The sequence below is a fragment of the Pavona decussata genome, unplaced genomic scaffold (assembly GCF_977016875.1).
Source record: "Pavona decussata unplaced genomic scaffold, jaPavDecu1.1 SCAFFOLD_144, whole genome shotgun sequence".
In the NCBI taxonomy this organism is placed as follows: domain Eukaryota; kingdom Metazoa; phylum Cnidaria; class Anthozoa; order Scleractinia; family Agariciidae; genus Pavona; species Pavona decussata.
This window is the reverse complement of record NW_028145557.1, coordinates 656,681-670,000: the sequence shown is the minus strand read 5'-3', so window position 1 is coordinate 670,000 and position 13,320 is coordinate 656,681. Positions and strand designations below refer to the sequence as shown.

General features: G+C 36.8%; 1 long non-coding RNA gene across 3 annotated transcripts in view; it reads left to right on the top strand.

The window, feature by feature from the left end:
• Positions 1–9,060, top strand: part of LOC146466421 (uncharacterized) — a 13,879-nt gene extending 4,819 nt beyond the window's left edge. Inside the window, exons 2-6 of one of the 3 annotated variants that reach the window (XR_014868021.1) lie at positions 774–833; positions 1,136–1,255; positions 2,112–2,219; positions 7,939–7,995; positions 8,185–9,060. This is a non-coding gene — a long non-coding RNA (uncharacterized LOC146466421). Of the gene's footprint in view, positions 1–773; positions 834–870; positions 1,271–2,111; positions 2,220–7,938; positions 7,996–8,184 lie in introns of those variants that run through there. The other 2 variants (XR_014868022.1, XR_014868020.1) reach the window with 2 other exon arrangements.
• The last annotated feature ends 4,260 nt before the right edge of the window (positions 9,061–13,320 follow it).

Sequence of the window (13,320 nt, the reverse complement as noted above, 5' to 3'; positions counted from 1 at the left end):
GCATTAAGGAAATTGCTGCACAGATATGCCTTTACATTGTTTACAAAAGCGTTTTATCATTGTTTACACAAGAATTTAGCCTTGTCGTGTGGCTTTTAATGTGCGACCGGAAAACGAACCCGAAAAAATTGGTCAGTGCCGATATTTTTGGGTCTTTCAGACCGACCAAAAAAAATAAAGATTCACTCTAGTGCGGTTTGTTTACACGACTTTGTCATCAAATCTGCTTACGTGCAACCATCGGCACTTTTCAAGTCTTCTTCGGTCTTTCCGGCAGTTCACAGCAGCTTCCTGATATCAGCCTTTAGTTAATGGTAAGCACTCAGTTCTGTAATCCTGTAATTTTATTCATTTTATCTTGGTTTTATTTCATTCAGATCATTTTAAGATATTTTGGACTTATTTTAGATCATTTTAGGTCATTCCTTGTTTTAGTAACTACGCCAAATGCATCGCATGCAGCTGCCAGTATGCATATTTCAGGTTAAAATCCCTGGAATCCAGTTGCAAAGAGCAGCATTTGATGGTACGTACTGTGGTAGAACCTCAAAAAAAAACCTCTAACTTTGAAGGGATTAAATAAAAGAAAACAATCCAAATGATCACGGTTGATTTGATATGGAAAAAGACCTTGACTGTGTTGTTCTCAGCAATCCTCAGGTGCGACATTAAATGAAACAAACGACATCAAACAAACAAACAAACAAACAAACATCAAATGACATGAAACAAAAAGGAATTACACTGATATTAATTACCATATCTTTCTTCAGAAACAACGTTTAGGAGTCAAATTCAAGGAAAGGAAAGTGCATGGCTTTTTTAATGATCTGGTAAGGGCAGTGTGTACTGTCATTTTGTAACATTTTCAGATTTAAGTGCTTTTAGTGAATTGGTATTAAAAAGCCAGATTGTCCCCGAGATTGTTGATGCATTGTAATATGTATCAAATACTGTATACATGTAGATCTCTTTAAAATCTTGTGCCTAGCCTTTTGAAGCTGACTGAAGGCGAAATGTTCAAGAGAAATACTGAATGAGAGAGGCAGAAACTCTATCAAGCCCAACCATCAAACCCACCATCTTTACAGTGCCATGTATGTTGACAATGTTTGTTTTAATTGGTTTTTGATAGGATCTTGTTTCTGATAGTGCCAGTGTGGGTATGAAAGTGAAGGTTCTCAGTCTGAGATAAATTATTATTCTGCAAGTTCCACTTATCCTGCTCTTCTAAGCTGTTCCATCCCTGGAAAAGGTGCGTGCTCAATAGGTATGGATTATAAAGGCATGCTTAAATTAGAATTCAAGTGCACTTTTAAAAATGTGCATGCCAGTTTTAATATCATATATCCACCATTTAAAAGTTTCAATTATGTCTCTGGTTTTTGTGACATCACATGGTAGGGAAATGAGCACATCAGCACATCTAAAATGTTTTTCTTAGGTATGGGGTCCTGAGTCTCCGAATTAGACATGCATGCAGAGCACAGTTTTATTTTACCCCCAGTCTCCCAGCAGTAGTTATATAATATAATAAAAAAATATTTAATAAGTTGTTTGGAGGTGACAATCCTCTTGATCTAGCTGATTTTACATGTCTGGAATTAGACAATGTTACTTCTAACTACTGGACCTACACTGTAAGTTGTCAATATATGAAGAATTCCTGTGGGATGGTTTTTAAATGCATGCCAAGTGATGCCAAGTGGAAGTTATTATAATGTTAATAAGGTTTGAAGAATAAAGAGTGTAAGTTATGGCAGTGGTTTGGTTACTTACATTGTTAATGGCTAATGGTGGAATGTGTTGAATAAGTTATGTCACCTAGCTTGTAAGCCTAATCGTTATTAAAAATGTATTGGGTCTCTAGTAAGGTTTCTTTTTTCTTCTTTTGTAATTGGTCAAGTCCCTAAGAGAAGAAGGTGTGGGATTGTGGAAAATTGATTCTGTGCTTACATGTAAAAAGAACATAACAAGATATGCTCTAGTGTTATTTTCTTGTTTATTCATGAGATGCATATAAGCATGAGTTGTTTTTCTGCAATTCCCCACCCAGTAGGGGGATTTATAGAGTAAGTTAATCTCCGGTGTGATTCTCTATCTCTTTTTAGAGCCTCAACTGCTTGCCAAAAAGAAAGTTTGTTCCAAGGATCCAAATAACAGTATTCATGTTGAGGATGTGATTCCATATCAAGACTGTGGAGTTCAGAGCTCTTAGAGTAAGTTGACCTAAAAATTATTATGTATGTGAGCAACATGACTCTGCCAATACAGAACTACACAAAGCACTGTTTGTGATCACTCCTAAAAGTGACCATCATTGTGAAATCTGTGACATATTATAAGCCCTGTGTTAAAAAGATCCTTTAAGTGACATCTACCCTAAGTGATGGCACCACTTTTTTGAATAACCAACTGGCCCTTTTCTCCTAAGCGACCAGTGCAGCCTTCAGAAAACAAGCATTAGCCAATAATGATACTTAAGGTTACAATTGGTAGCTTTCACCGAAGCGTCAGCTCTCTCTTTATGAACCATGTAGAAGTTCATTCAAGGCGGCCGGTATATGATTTTACAGAAAATTTGCATTTGCAGCTTCCAAAATTTATCAAATCGGTATTGCAGCTGCTTGACAAAAATCACTAAGAATTGCTGCTTGGTGGTAGGACAAATCCAGAAAACAAAACCTTCTGTGTATCTCTGTCTGCTAAACAAGCTACATGTATTACAGTTGCTTCTCGTTCGCGTTTCAAAATGAAGTTGCTACATGATTAGCAATCGGTGTAATTTTGTTCTGCTGAAGCTTATGCCAATTTGGTATTCCACAACACCAACTATTAAACATTTCCAGTTGTTTAACTCTAGACATACCATTACAGTGTAATTGTAACAGCAGGTTTAATAAACATGTCAAAGACTGGTTTTGGTTTTAAAATATCCATAGAAAACCACTGTGGTGTCCTCAAAATCATGTAAATTGATCAGATTATCGAAGTGTTAACAACATTTGAAATAATTTATCTTTAAATCAAAGTCTCCTGTGAGCCAACTCGTGAATGCAGATGACGCATCAGTATTTTAATTGAAATTAAGATGGCTACATACACTACCTTGAAAGCTAAAAGAAGTCATATCTTTGCCTGATCATGTAACGAGAAATAACCATATGTGTACTATAAAAATAATTCTAAACTTATTCCCTACATACTGTATAAGGTTATTCTGATGCACCTTGGAACAAATTTTCGGGTGTTTTTTATTCAAAGTTCATGCAGACACTTCACTCATTCAATTTAAGACACCGCACTTTGTGGAAAAACGGGAAAACTTATAACTTTGCTCATATTAAATGAAAAATCTCCATTCTTGCACTAAAATAATTGTCAAATTTTTATCTACAGATTGAATAAGATTATTTTGATGCGCTGTGAAACAAATTTTCACTTCTTTTTTTATTCAAAGTTCATGCCGACACTTCACTGATTGAATTCAAGACACCGCACTTTCACTGCGCATGCTTGAAAGTCAACAGCCGAATCAGCTAACCAACCTAGTGAAAAACCCACCATTGCTATCACTCGTTCATTGTGCATGCTCGCATTTACGAGTTAAAAATGGGTATGGAAGTGGTTCATTTTGCCAGCTTGCTGTGATGTTGGAAGGGAGTGCCCATAGTTTTACGCAACACGGCACAAACTTCAATAATCAGCCTGGTCATAATTGCATTTCTGAAATTGAAACCTCCCAGCATAAAATTGGAAATACAAAAATCTGATCATGACAGATTTAACTACAACGTGCAGGTGTCATGACTGCTCACGTACCCTTTCCCCTTAATGTTGTAGTTGGCAACAAGACTTTTTTCTCTAAACATACATTTTGTATTTTTTGCACAAGAATTTAAAATGGGTGTGGTTTTAAAAACAATGGAAGCAGTGCATTTTGCCAGCTTGCTGTGATATTAGAAGGGAGTGCCCATAGTTTTACGCAACACGGCACAAACTTCGGTAATCAGCCTGGTCATAATTGCATCTCTGAAATTGAAACCTCCCAGCATATAATTGGAAATACAAAAATCTGATCATGACAGATTTAAACTACAACATGCAGGTGTCATGAATGCTCATGTATCCTACCCCTTTAATATTGGAGTGGGCAACATGACTAAATTTTTCTCTAAACTTACATTTTTGAATTTTTTTAAACCAGAATTTAACAATTTGGGCCCATTGGACAATGGGGCAGAAAAGTTACAAGTTGTTCAAAGCTTAGTTTTTTTGTACAAATGTTTTCACCAGAGAACATTCACTTTTTTTTACTGTTAATCCTGGTTATGGATCTTCTGTTGTCTAAGTGTAGAGTCGTCCACTGTAAATAAACTTTTCTTAACAGGAGAACATATGTTATGGATGTTGGAACATAAAGTCTGTTCATACAATGTATTTATATTAGACAATAATGTTAGTCTCCTGCAGTGGAACATTCACAATTAATTAAATTGTAATAGCAACTGGAACCACAATGACAGACAACTTCTTCCTACATATACTCCTGCACATCAAAAGCTCAACAGTATGACCATGAAAAAACTGTAATAATCAAGAGTGAGTGTACTGAGACAGCGTATTGTTGCAATTTGATCCCCCATTGAATGAAACAGTACAATTTCAGTCAATTTCAGTCAATTCCAGTAGCTGTAATGAAAACTCACAGACAGATTTTTCAGTTCTTAAGATATTTAAATCTCATTGGGCTGAATTCTGTTACCACAACCTCGAATCTTTCAGCTTTTAGTGGTGAGTTGGCCCCAGGGTGTTATGGCACCCTGTAAACTAAACATGACCTACTCTGAGAAAACCTAACTTTGAAAATGCAAAATCTGCAATGAAACCCAATGGGAAGGGGAAAGAGATGGAGGTCAAGGAATAGCTGCCTCTGTCATGAGATAAGTAACAAGACCATCCCCAGGCATTGATATGTTATGTTTTTTTTAATACAGTTCCCTGAAAAAAGGGTGACGATCAGGTTATTGAACTCTGCAAAACATAAAAAGAAGTTGTATGGTTTAAGATAGTGCCACTTTCAGTTCTTCAGTTACTTCACCATTTCATTATGGATATTGGAACTGCAGGGATGTTCCTCAGCACTAAGAAATAATACCTGGATTCTAAAGCAATAACCTGTGAACAGGCTCCCAAGTGGGGTCTATGGCGAAGATGAAAATCGAGCTCTTCCTCGCCCCATACCGTGCTCCCCCCGCCCGGCTCGTCGATTTTTCTTTTCACCCTATACCCCACTTGGGAGCCTGTTCACAGGCTATAAAGCAAATGTTCCATGCTGATTTTGGTAGCAAGTCATAATTGCTTGTATTGTACCCATTAATAAGTGTTGTGGAACGCCGAATTCCAATTACCAAAATGAAAGACAAAACTTCTGTGCTGTGATGATATTTAAATCTCATAGGTTTTTCCCTGCAAACAACCACTTCACATCTCTCAACTGCATGAAAACCGCCAGCACTGTTTCCCAAACACTTCTTTAAGAGGTGATTACGGCTAATAAGAATACCACCTTGATTCATTTTGTTAAAAACAAAATACTGCCTTTTTCCTGTCCGTGATTCCAATGTCAGTACAGGCTGGTTTTCTCTCTTGACTGATGGCCAAAGTTGTTTAATAATGTTGGACTTAACAGTTTTATGGTAAGTCAAATCAAAAACTTCTCAGGAAATGTTCATAGTGAAATCTCCTCTCCATGGTGTCGCTAAAGTTGGTTTTGAGCGCAGTCTTCTAATTACCTTTTCGTGAAGCTTTTTCATTGTCCTTTTTGACCATTCCTTGGATGGGAATCAACTTTTGCAAGTCTGGATTTCGACCACTAAACGTTGTATTTCTCTTCGATGACTCCTACTGCTGCTTCGAACTCAGCAAAAAAGCATGAAATATCCCTCAACTCCGTGCCGTTTTCTGTACAAGACATGTACTCCTCGCTTTTTTCTTCGAAAAACTGGCTCATTTGATCAGAAGGAGGATTTTCCAGAAAGAGCTTGGCCGCCATACTAGATTCTACCAAAGCCCCCCAAAATTCTCCCATGACAGGCTGCGCGCCTCTGATGATCCACATTGGATTACCTATGATGGTCTCAAAGGAAGACAGTGTCTAGGAACTGGTCTCACCGGCCGCGCACACTGTAGGAAAGGGGATCCTATCTCATTGCTTTTTTTGTTCAGAAATAAAGTCTTTAGAAGTTCTCTCATAAACAAATTGGTGTTTCAACAAAATGTATTACAGTTTTCCTTTTTCCAAGAATCTTAAAACCTAATCTTTTTAAAGTTTAAAATATACTACAAATACGTGACTCTCAAAACCTCGCGAAGCTAGGGCTGGGCGGACAGTCGATTTGAAGTGAAGGAATGTGCTAAGGCAGCTATAAGAAAGTATAAATTGTCACTAATAGGCCTTTTGCAGTAGCTGGTCACATGATCAACTTTCTGATCAAAAACAGTTCTCCTTTGGAAAGTTTTGTTACAAGGTCTTAGGAACTGAGAGAGCATATTTAAAGTAGGTTAATTACCCGTAAATTTTTATCCATATATCTCAAAAGTAAGATTAGAAGGATTTGTACTGGAAAACTCCTCAATCTTTATAATTCTTCGGGTCATACTCAGCCTCATCCAGTGATAGGTAATTATGATCATCATCATCATCATCATCATCATCATCATCATCATCATCATCATCATCATCATCATTATTATTATTGTCAGTAAGTATATCACTCTTTCCAATATTAGTTTATTCCATGGTCCCTATATTTGTAATGCATCTTCCTCCCCCCTTTGACCCAGCAGTCTATTATTAGAGACCTTTAGATTCTAGTACGAGTACGAGGACGACTGCGAGTTTCTCCAATAAACAAAGAGCGCGCGCGCGTGAACCAGTGTCATTTTGGCGGGAAAACGTGATAGCTGTCGTCATTTTACTACGAGTTTTTGTAAGAATCTCGTAGTGGCGAAAACGAGTTCTCGAAACGTAGGTGATCTCGTCTTTTTGGGAACACGAAAGGGCTTAACTATCATCATTTAAACCAACTGCGTCAAGTTCGTCGTTCGTAAAGAGTGAAATGAAACTTTCTGTGATATATCTGTTCTCAGTACTTCGCTACAATCTTGAAGTCAAATCTCGTAGTCGTACTCGTACTTGTACTAGAATCTAAAGGTCTCTATTATTGTGCTCCTCATGTGTTCAAAATCAAGTGTCGATGTTTCCAATGCAAACTAAATGTAGCATTTTTTGTTATTTTGTTCAGATAATCAGATTTCTTGTGATTATGAGATGGGATGTGGCTGAAATAGAGTGAAAAATCATACAATTGTATAATATCAGAACCTTGGTATCATCTTCAACCTTATTGGCCTTTCAAACAGACACAAAGAGACAATATAGGTTGGTTTCCATGCAAACATGTGCCCTTCAATGAAGAAAATCAATAGCTCAGCTATGGCAAATAATCCCATTAGTAGAAGTAGTTGTTTATTGGCACGTCCTCTTATAAGTTTGGCAAGTAGTATCCATAAGTAGTTGTGTAAGTATCATGTCCCCATAAGTTTGGCAAGTAGTCCCCATAAGTAGTTGTGTAAGTATCATGTCCCCATAAGTTTGGCAAGTAGTCCCCATAAGTAGTTGTGTAAGTATCATGTCCCCATAAGTTCGGCAAGTAGTCCCCATAAGTAGTTGTGTAAGTATCATGTCCCCATAAGTTCGGCAAGTAGTCCCCATAAGTAGTCGTGTACTATCATGTCCCCATAAGTTTAGCAAGAATTAAAATTCCCGTTAAGTAGTCAGAGGGGAGTTAATGAAACCCCAGGAAGCAAATGTCTTGACTTATAACAAACAAGCAACCAAACAGCCTTCTTCTGCTTCTTCTTCTTCCGCATCAGAAGAGGTGGTCCTCGCAAGTAGGGTATCACTATGGAAACACAGACCTCACAAGTTAGGTGAGTATGTCCCCATAAGAATTGTATGGCAAGTAGTACCCATAAGTATTCAAAGCTGAGTAATGGGCAGGTCCTCATAACAAAGACCCCACAAAAAAAATTGAAATTTCCTTAAGTCTAATCAAGTGTTTAAAGAGATGGGCAAATAAGCTACCAAACATCCGTATTTTTTTTTGATACCTCCAATAGAAAGGGGGGTCCTCATAAGAGGTGTATGGAAACACAGACCTCACAAGTTGCCAAAGGTGAGTATGTATGTGTGTGTGTGTGTGTGTGTGTGTGTGTGTGAAAGGTTAGCCTACCCTCGCTTATCCTAAAAAAAAGTATTCCATCAGTCCCATCAGTTTGATTTCCTTGTAAGTTTTCATAAGTACATCGTGGACTGAACATTTTCGAGTCCCCACAACGAAGAACTTTATAAGCAGTCCCCATAATTACATTGAGTATTTGTCCCCACAGTTAGCGATTTACAATTTTTATAATATAATGGCTCTGGAGCATTTACACTTTCTAGATTAATAATAACGGTAGTTTGGAAGTGTAGCATGATATGAGAGACAGGGTATTAATTTCACTGATTTCAAGTTATTTCCCTGCGAACGGCTCTTTCATCTCGCTTGAACGGCTCAATATAAACTCGAAAATTTTACCTGAAGGGAATCATTTGATAACCTAATGCTAATATGGGGAGCACTCAAGTTTGAAGCTAGTTATTTACGTGTATAAAAGCATGAAATGAACACAGAGACCTTGGCTTTTATCTAAAAGCTTCCGTGAAGTGTATTGATAAGTGCAAAGTAACAGGAGGAACATGAAGTACTGAAATGGCGAATTGTGTCAAAGTGCATTCCACACATCTCGACCTAGCGCGCTCGCTTTTCATGGGCCAAACTAAATATTTTAACATGATAAATAAGAACAATTGCCCGTTCAAAAAAGTGATTTCATTACCAGTATATTTGTATACCCTTGATGATATGGTCATCTGAAATATGGCAAAAATCACTCTATCTAAGGAACAGCAAACATTGTATTCTTTACGTGGGTAACTTTAAATGAAAGAATGTTCAGGTGGAGATAAAATATAGTTTAGAAGCAAGCACAAGGGATGTAAAAACGATTGTGAAAGTGTCAACCCGAGGAAACGCTACCTTGTCTTGAACGAGAGTTTTAAAAATGTAATAATTTGCATAATTTCAATCGGGCCATCGGTCGCGTTTTGGCCGATTCGAACTTTCCCAATTTTTGCCAAAATAAAAATTCGCTGGAACTTTTGAATATTATTTTTGAAAATAGTTCACCAAAAGGGTCTTTAGGGGCAAATAAAAAAAAATTCGAATTTTCGCTTCTGTCGCCGGATTCTCGAAAGTTACAGACAACCGCTCTTAAGATGAATTTCATTACGAACTTCATCACTCAATTCAAGTGGAAACAGAAACTGAATGTAACAAAAAAAAAATAATAAAACAACGAGACTGTCATTACTTAACACGTTAACAGCTGTGTTCTACTGAATTCGGATTGTACCGTGATAACACATTTCTATTTTTGAGTTTGTAGACGTTTTTTGATGGAAACTTATATGGCACATATATTGCCTGCCTGGCAGTTGATTAGTAGTAAAAAGTTTTAGATTTAACACCTTCCAAAAGGAGTAATTTCTACGGTAAAACATATTTATGGTAATTTTAGCATCATCATGATTTGACAAATTGTTCAATTTTAGTTATATTTGTCAAGATAATTTTCACCGCTCAGTTAGAACGTTCTCATAACAACCGCAAAGCGACAAGCGTTGAACAGGTAAATGCCTACTGAAACATATATAAATTCGGGTACCAATGTTTCAATTCGTTGGATATCTGATTGGATGACTTGAAATCAAGAGAAAATAAATCGCCTCAGAAATTTGAATTTAGTCGTCAGTTTTGTTCGGCAAACAATCAACTCAAATTTGGTGGCAAACTTATTCTTTTGTCTTCATACGAGAAAAAGAGGTCAAGAAAAGCTGGTAAATTCGGGGGAAAAATTCCGTTCCCTAATCTTTTTGCGACGTCAATTTCAATTCAGCTTAAACACCAGGTCAGTCTGTATTAGATAACGCAAATATATCTTCAAAGTGCAGAGATCAAGCACAGGAGATAGCATTTTGAGTAGTTTGCTGAATGTTTTCGTTGATTTCCCCTGAAAGAGAGAAGAAAAACGATTCTCCTTGTTTCGTGATTTTCCGTATAAATAATTGTGACTTTCGAGTGTAGATCATACAGCTTTCCTTGTGTTGAAGTTCCTCCTTTAACTAGTTTCCATATCCACTTGAAAATCTGGGGAGTACCTAGCCTTTAAGCCATTAAGCACGGGCTTAATAAGAATTTTCGTAATTAGTTTTTTTAACAGCCGAAAGGCCGTATTTTCTGTTGCTTACTATTCAATAGTGAGTACCAGCTATATCGACGTTTTGTTTTGAAAAATAAAATAATGGCTTTTGATATTATGTATTAAAAATGCTGAAAAGTTAACAAACGAAAGAAATGTTACTAATAGAACTTTGAAATAGTTTTGCGCACGAAAATCTATTTTTTGACTGTTGATTTCCGCTTGACAGCGACTTTGATAGCTATGCGCCTTTAATTGTTAGAAAGAAAGTAGAACGGACATAAGCTGATCATTCAAAATGCTTCTTAAATGAGCTTGTTCTTACTTATTTTAAGCGGAAGTTTTGATCACATTAAAAAAAGAAAACATTCGCCGTATTCTATATGAGCATAACATCAAAAAGATGAAATGCAAAAAAATATATAGATATATATTACTTAATAAACAGTTACTGGTAAATCCCCCGAAAAACAAATCATAAGATGGCGAAAGACTTAGAAAACTGATTTAAAGGCAGTGTTTATAATTACTTGGAAATAAGTTTATTCAAAATGATATTGCATACTTTTCGTTTTTCCGCTGACTTATTAATGCGGATGTGCAAATTCTACCTGGTCATTATATTGCAGATTCATAAAAAGTACTTTCCGGAAAACGTTATTAACTCATAATTGTAAAACACTTTTAAATACTACTTTGTTATCGGAACCGACAATGCTTTGGGATAAATTCGCCGTGAAAGAATAATTATAAAGAGTTTTAGGCGGAAGAAACAAACAATCGAACGAATCACGACGTGCTATTATTGAACACATCTACAACTTTGTCTATTTGAATAACGGTTTTACCGAAATATGATAATGGTTTCAGTGGTTCTGATCGACAATAATATCGAAGTTTCCTTGCCTGACAGAGAAACATTTTTGTATTTATTTCCTTTGATCAAGAGGATTTTGTATGAAATATACCTTCATGGTAAGTACGTTATCGCATTGATGTTTCGAATTTTAGATAGGTTACTACTTTTTTCAACGCATTGGGTGCCGAATGACCAGCAAAAAAGTAGCATCTTTTTTCGCCACCAATGATAATAGACTTGAGCTCCCAATACCTCCAACGCTCAAGGAAGTAAAGCTTTATGGGAAAACACGGTCGCTCAATACAGCTGGGAAAAAATGGGCCACAGAGAGTCTTAAAGAGATACGAGTTCTTATATGCAAAATTCTCATTTCGAGATAGTGGGTACTAAATAAATGTATGCGAAATTCACGTTTCTATTTAGTGATGACTTCCTTTGGCCGAGTGAAAAATTTGTGAAAAAGCCGGCTCCAAGGCCTCGTACCACATATTTCTACACATGGGCTCTTTTCAACCCTTGAAGTGAGTGCATATGTACCGGTTCGACATGTACTAGTGGAGTGCCGGCCATGGTGGACTAGCGTCCAATGTATGTTTAAATCTAAAACCCGTCGTGGCTGTAGGAAACCGCTCATTAAAAAAGGGACAGAAAAAAGCATGACAAAATTAAGTTACTCAAAGGCTTAGTCTTTATAATCTACTAACGCGCAAAACAGAAATGTTACAAATGTTACAAAGTTATAAAATTGTTGCTAATTCTAATACAAAATGGGGAAATAAATAGGGGAATCTTAGGAACAAAACTTAAAAACACAAAAAATTGTTAGATTTGTGAAATTTCGATTTAAAACATTGATCGTGCTAGAAACTCTAACGTCGCTTTCGATCTCATTCACCTGTGTTTCTTTGTCCTGTTTTGATGTGGATCGAATAGAAAATGCCTTTTTTCTTAGAAAGCAATAAAAGTTTACGTTTACTTGAGAACCCCAGATGTTGGCATGCGTTCATTTTCATTCACCCTCGCGTAATAACCTGACAGGTTTTGCATATTTTTTATGCTTTTTCTTTATGCAGTACGGTAAAGTCGTACTTTAAGCCAATGGGGCCCATACGGCCGGCGTTTAACCCAGTTTCAGTAGCCTAAAGGAGCAAGGAGTACTGCGACGACCCCCATAGGATAGGGACGCTAGTCCATAGAAGGGTTATGCACAGCAGATTGTCACTGGTAACCTTATATGCCGGAGTGAAGAGAGACAAAGTGAAGCAATGTTTTTGTTGTCTAAAGAAACACAACAGCAATGAAGATTCTTACCTTGCTTCCAACCACCGACCTCTATATCCAAAATAATACGTTCTATCTACTATACCAACACGCCTTCACAAAAAGTATTTACATTGACACCAGGCGTAGGGGAAAGGCAAGGCAAGAAATAGTCACTGCTTTTTATTCTAATTTCATTATCGTTTGAAAACCAGACAGTCACTGTAATCCCAAGGCTTCCTTACCAAAGATGTCCCATCCCTGGAATTCCTCAAGCTGTGCAACACACAGTGCGAGACGTTTTAAACTTTGTTATCTGCATAACAATTTCTGCAAAGAGTTTATTTCCTAACTGGCCACACTTCAGGTTCGTTAATGGCACCGCCAAAAAAAACTCCTAAACGTGTATTTTTAAAGCAGTTTTATTTTAATTGTTATTTGGTGCCCCAAAATGGATTCGCAATGAAATGATAATCGCAAAGAAATTTAATTAAAGACATTAATGTAGATATCCTTTTCAATTCGGTTTATTTTACCGCGATGACGCAATTGCATGGATTTTCGATCGACAGCTGTACAATTTGCGAGCATAACAGTCGATGTGCAATAAATAGATTGTCTTTAAATTATTATGCCATAACTTTCACGCCTTGGTCTTAATTAGAAAAGAATTTTATATCGACGCATGTTCTCATTAAACAAAAGGTGCAGTTAAAGCGCGAGCTTTGTTGAAAACACTGTTACTAGCAGATTTCCCAGAAGCGAGAATAACAGACAACTTTGTTGGAATAAATTTGGCCACGGTTTGTGGCAAGTTTAATTGAACAAATTAT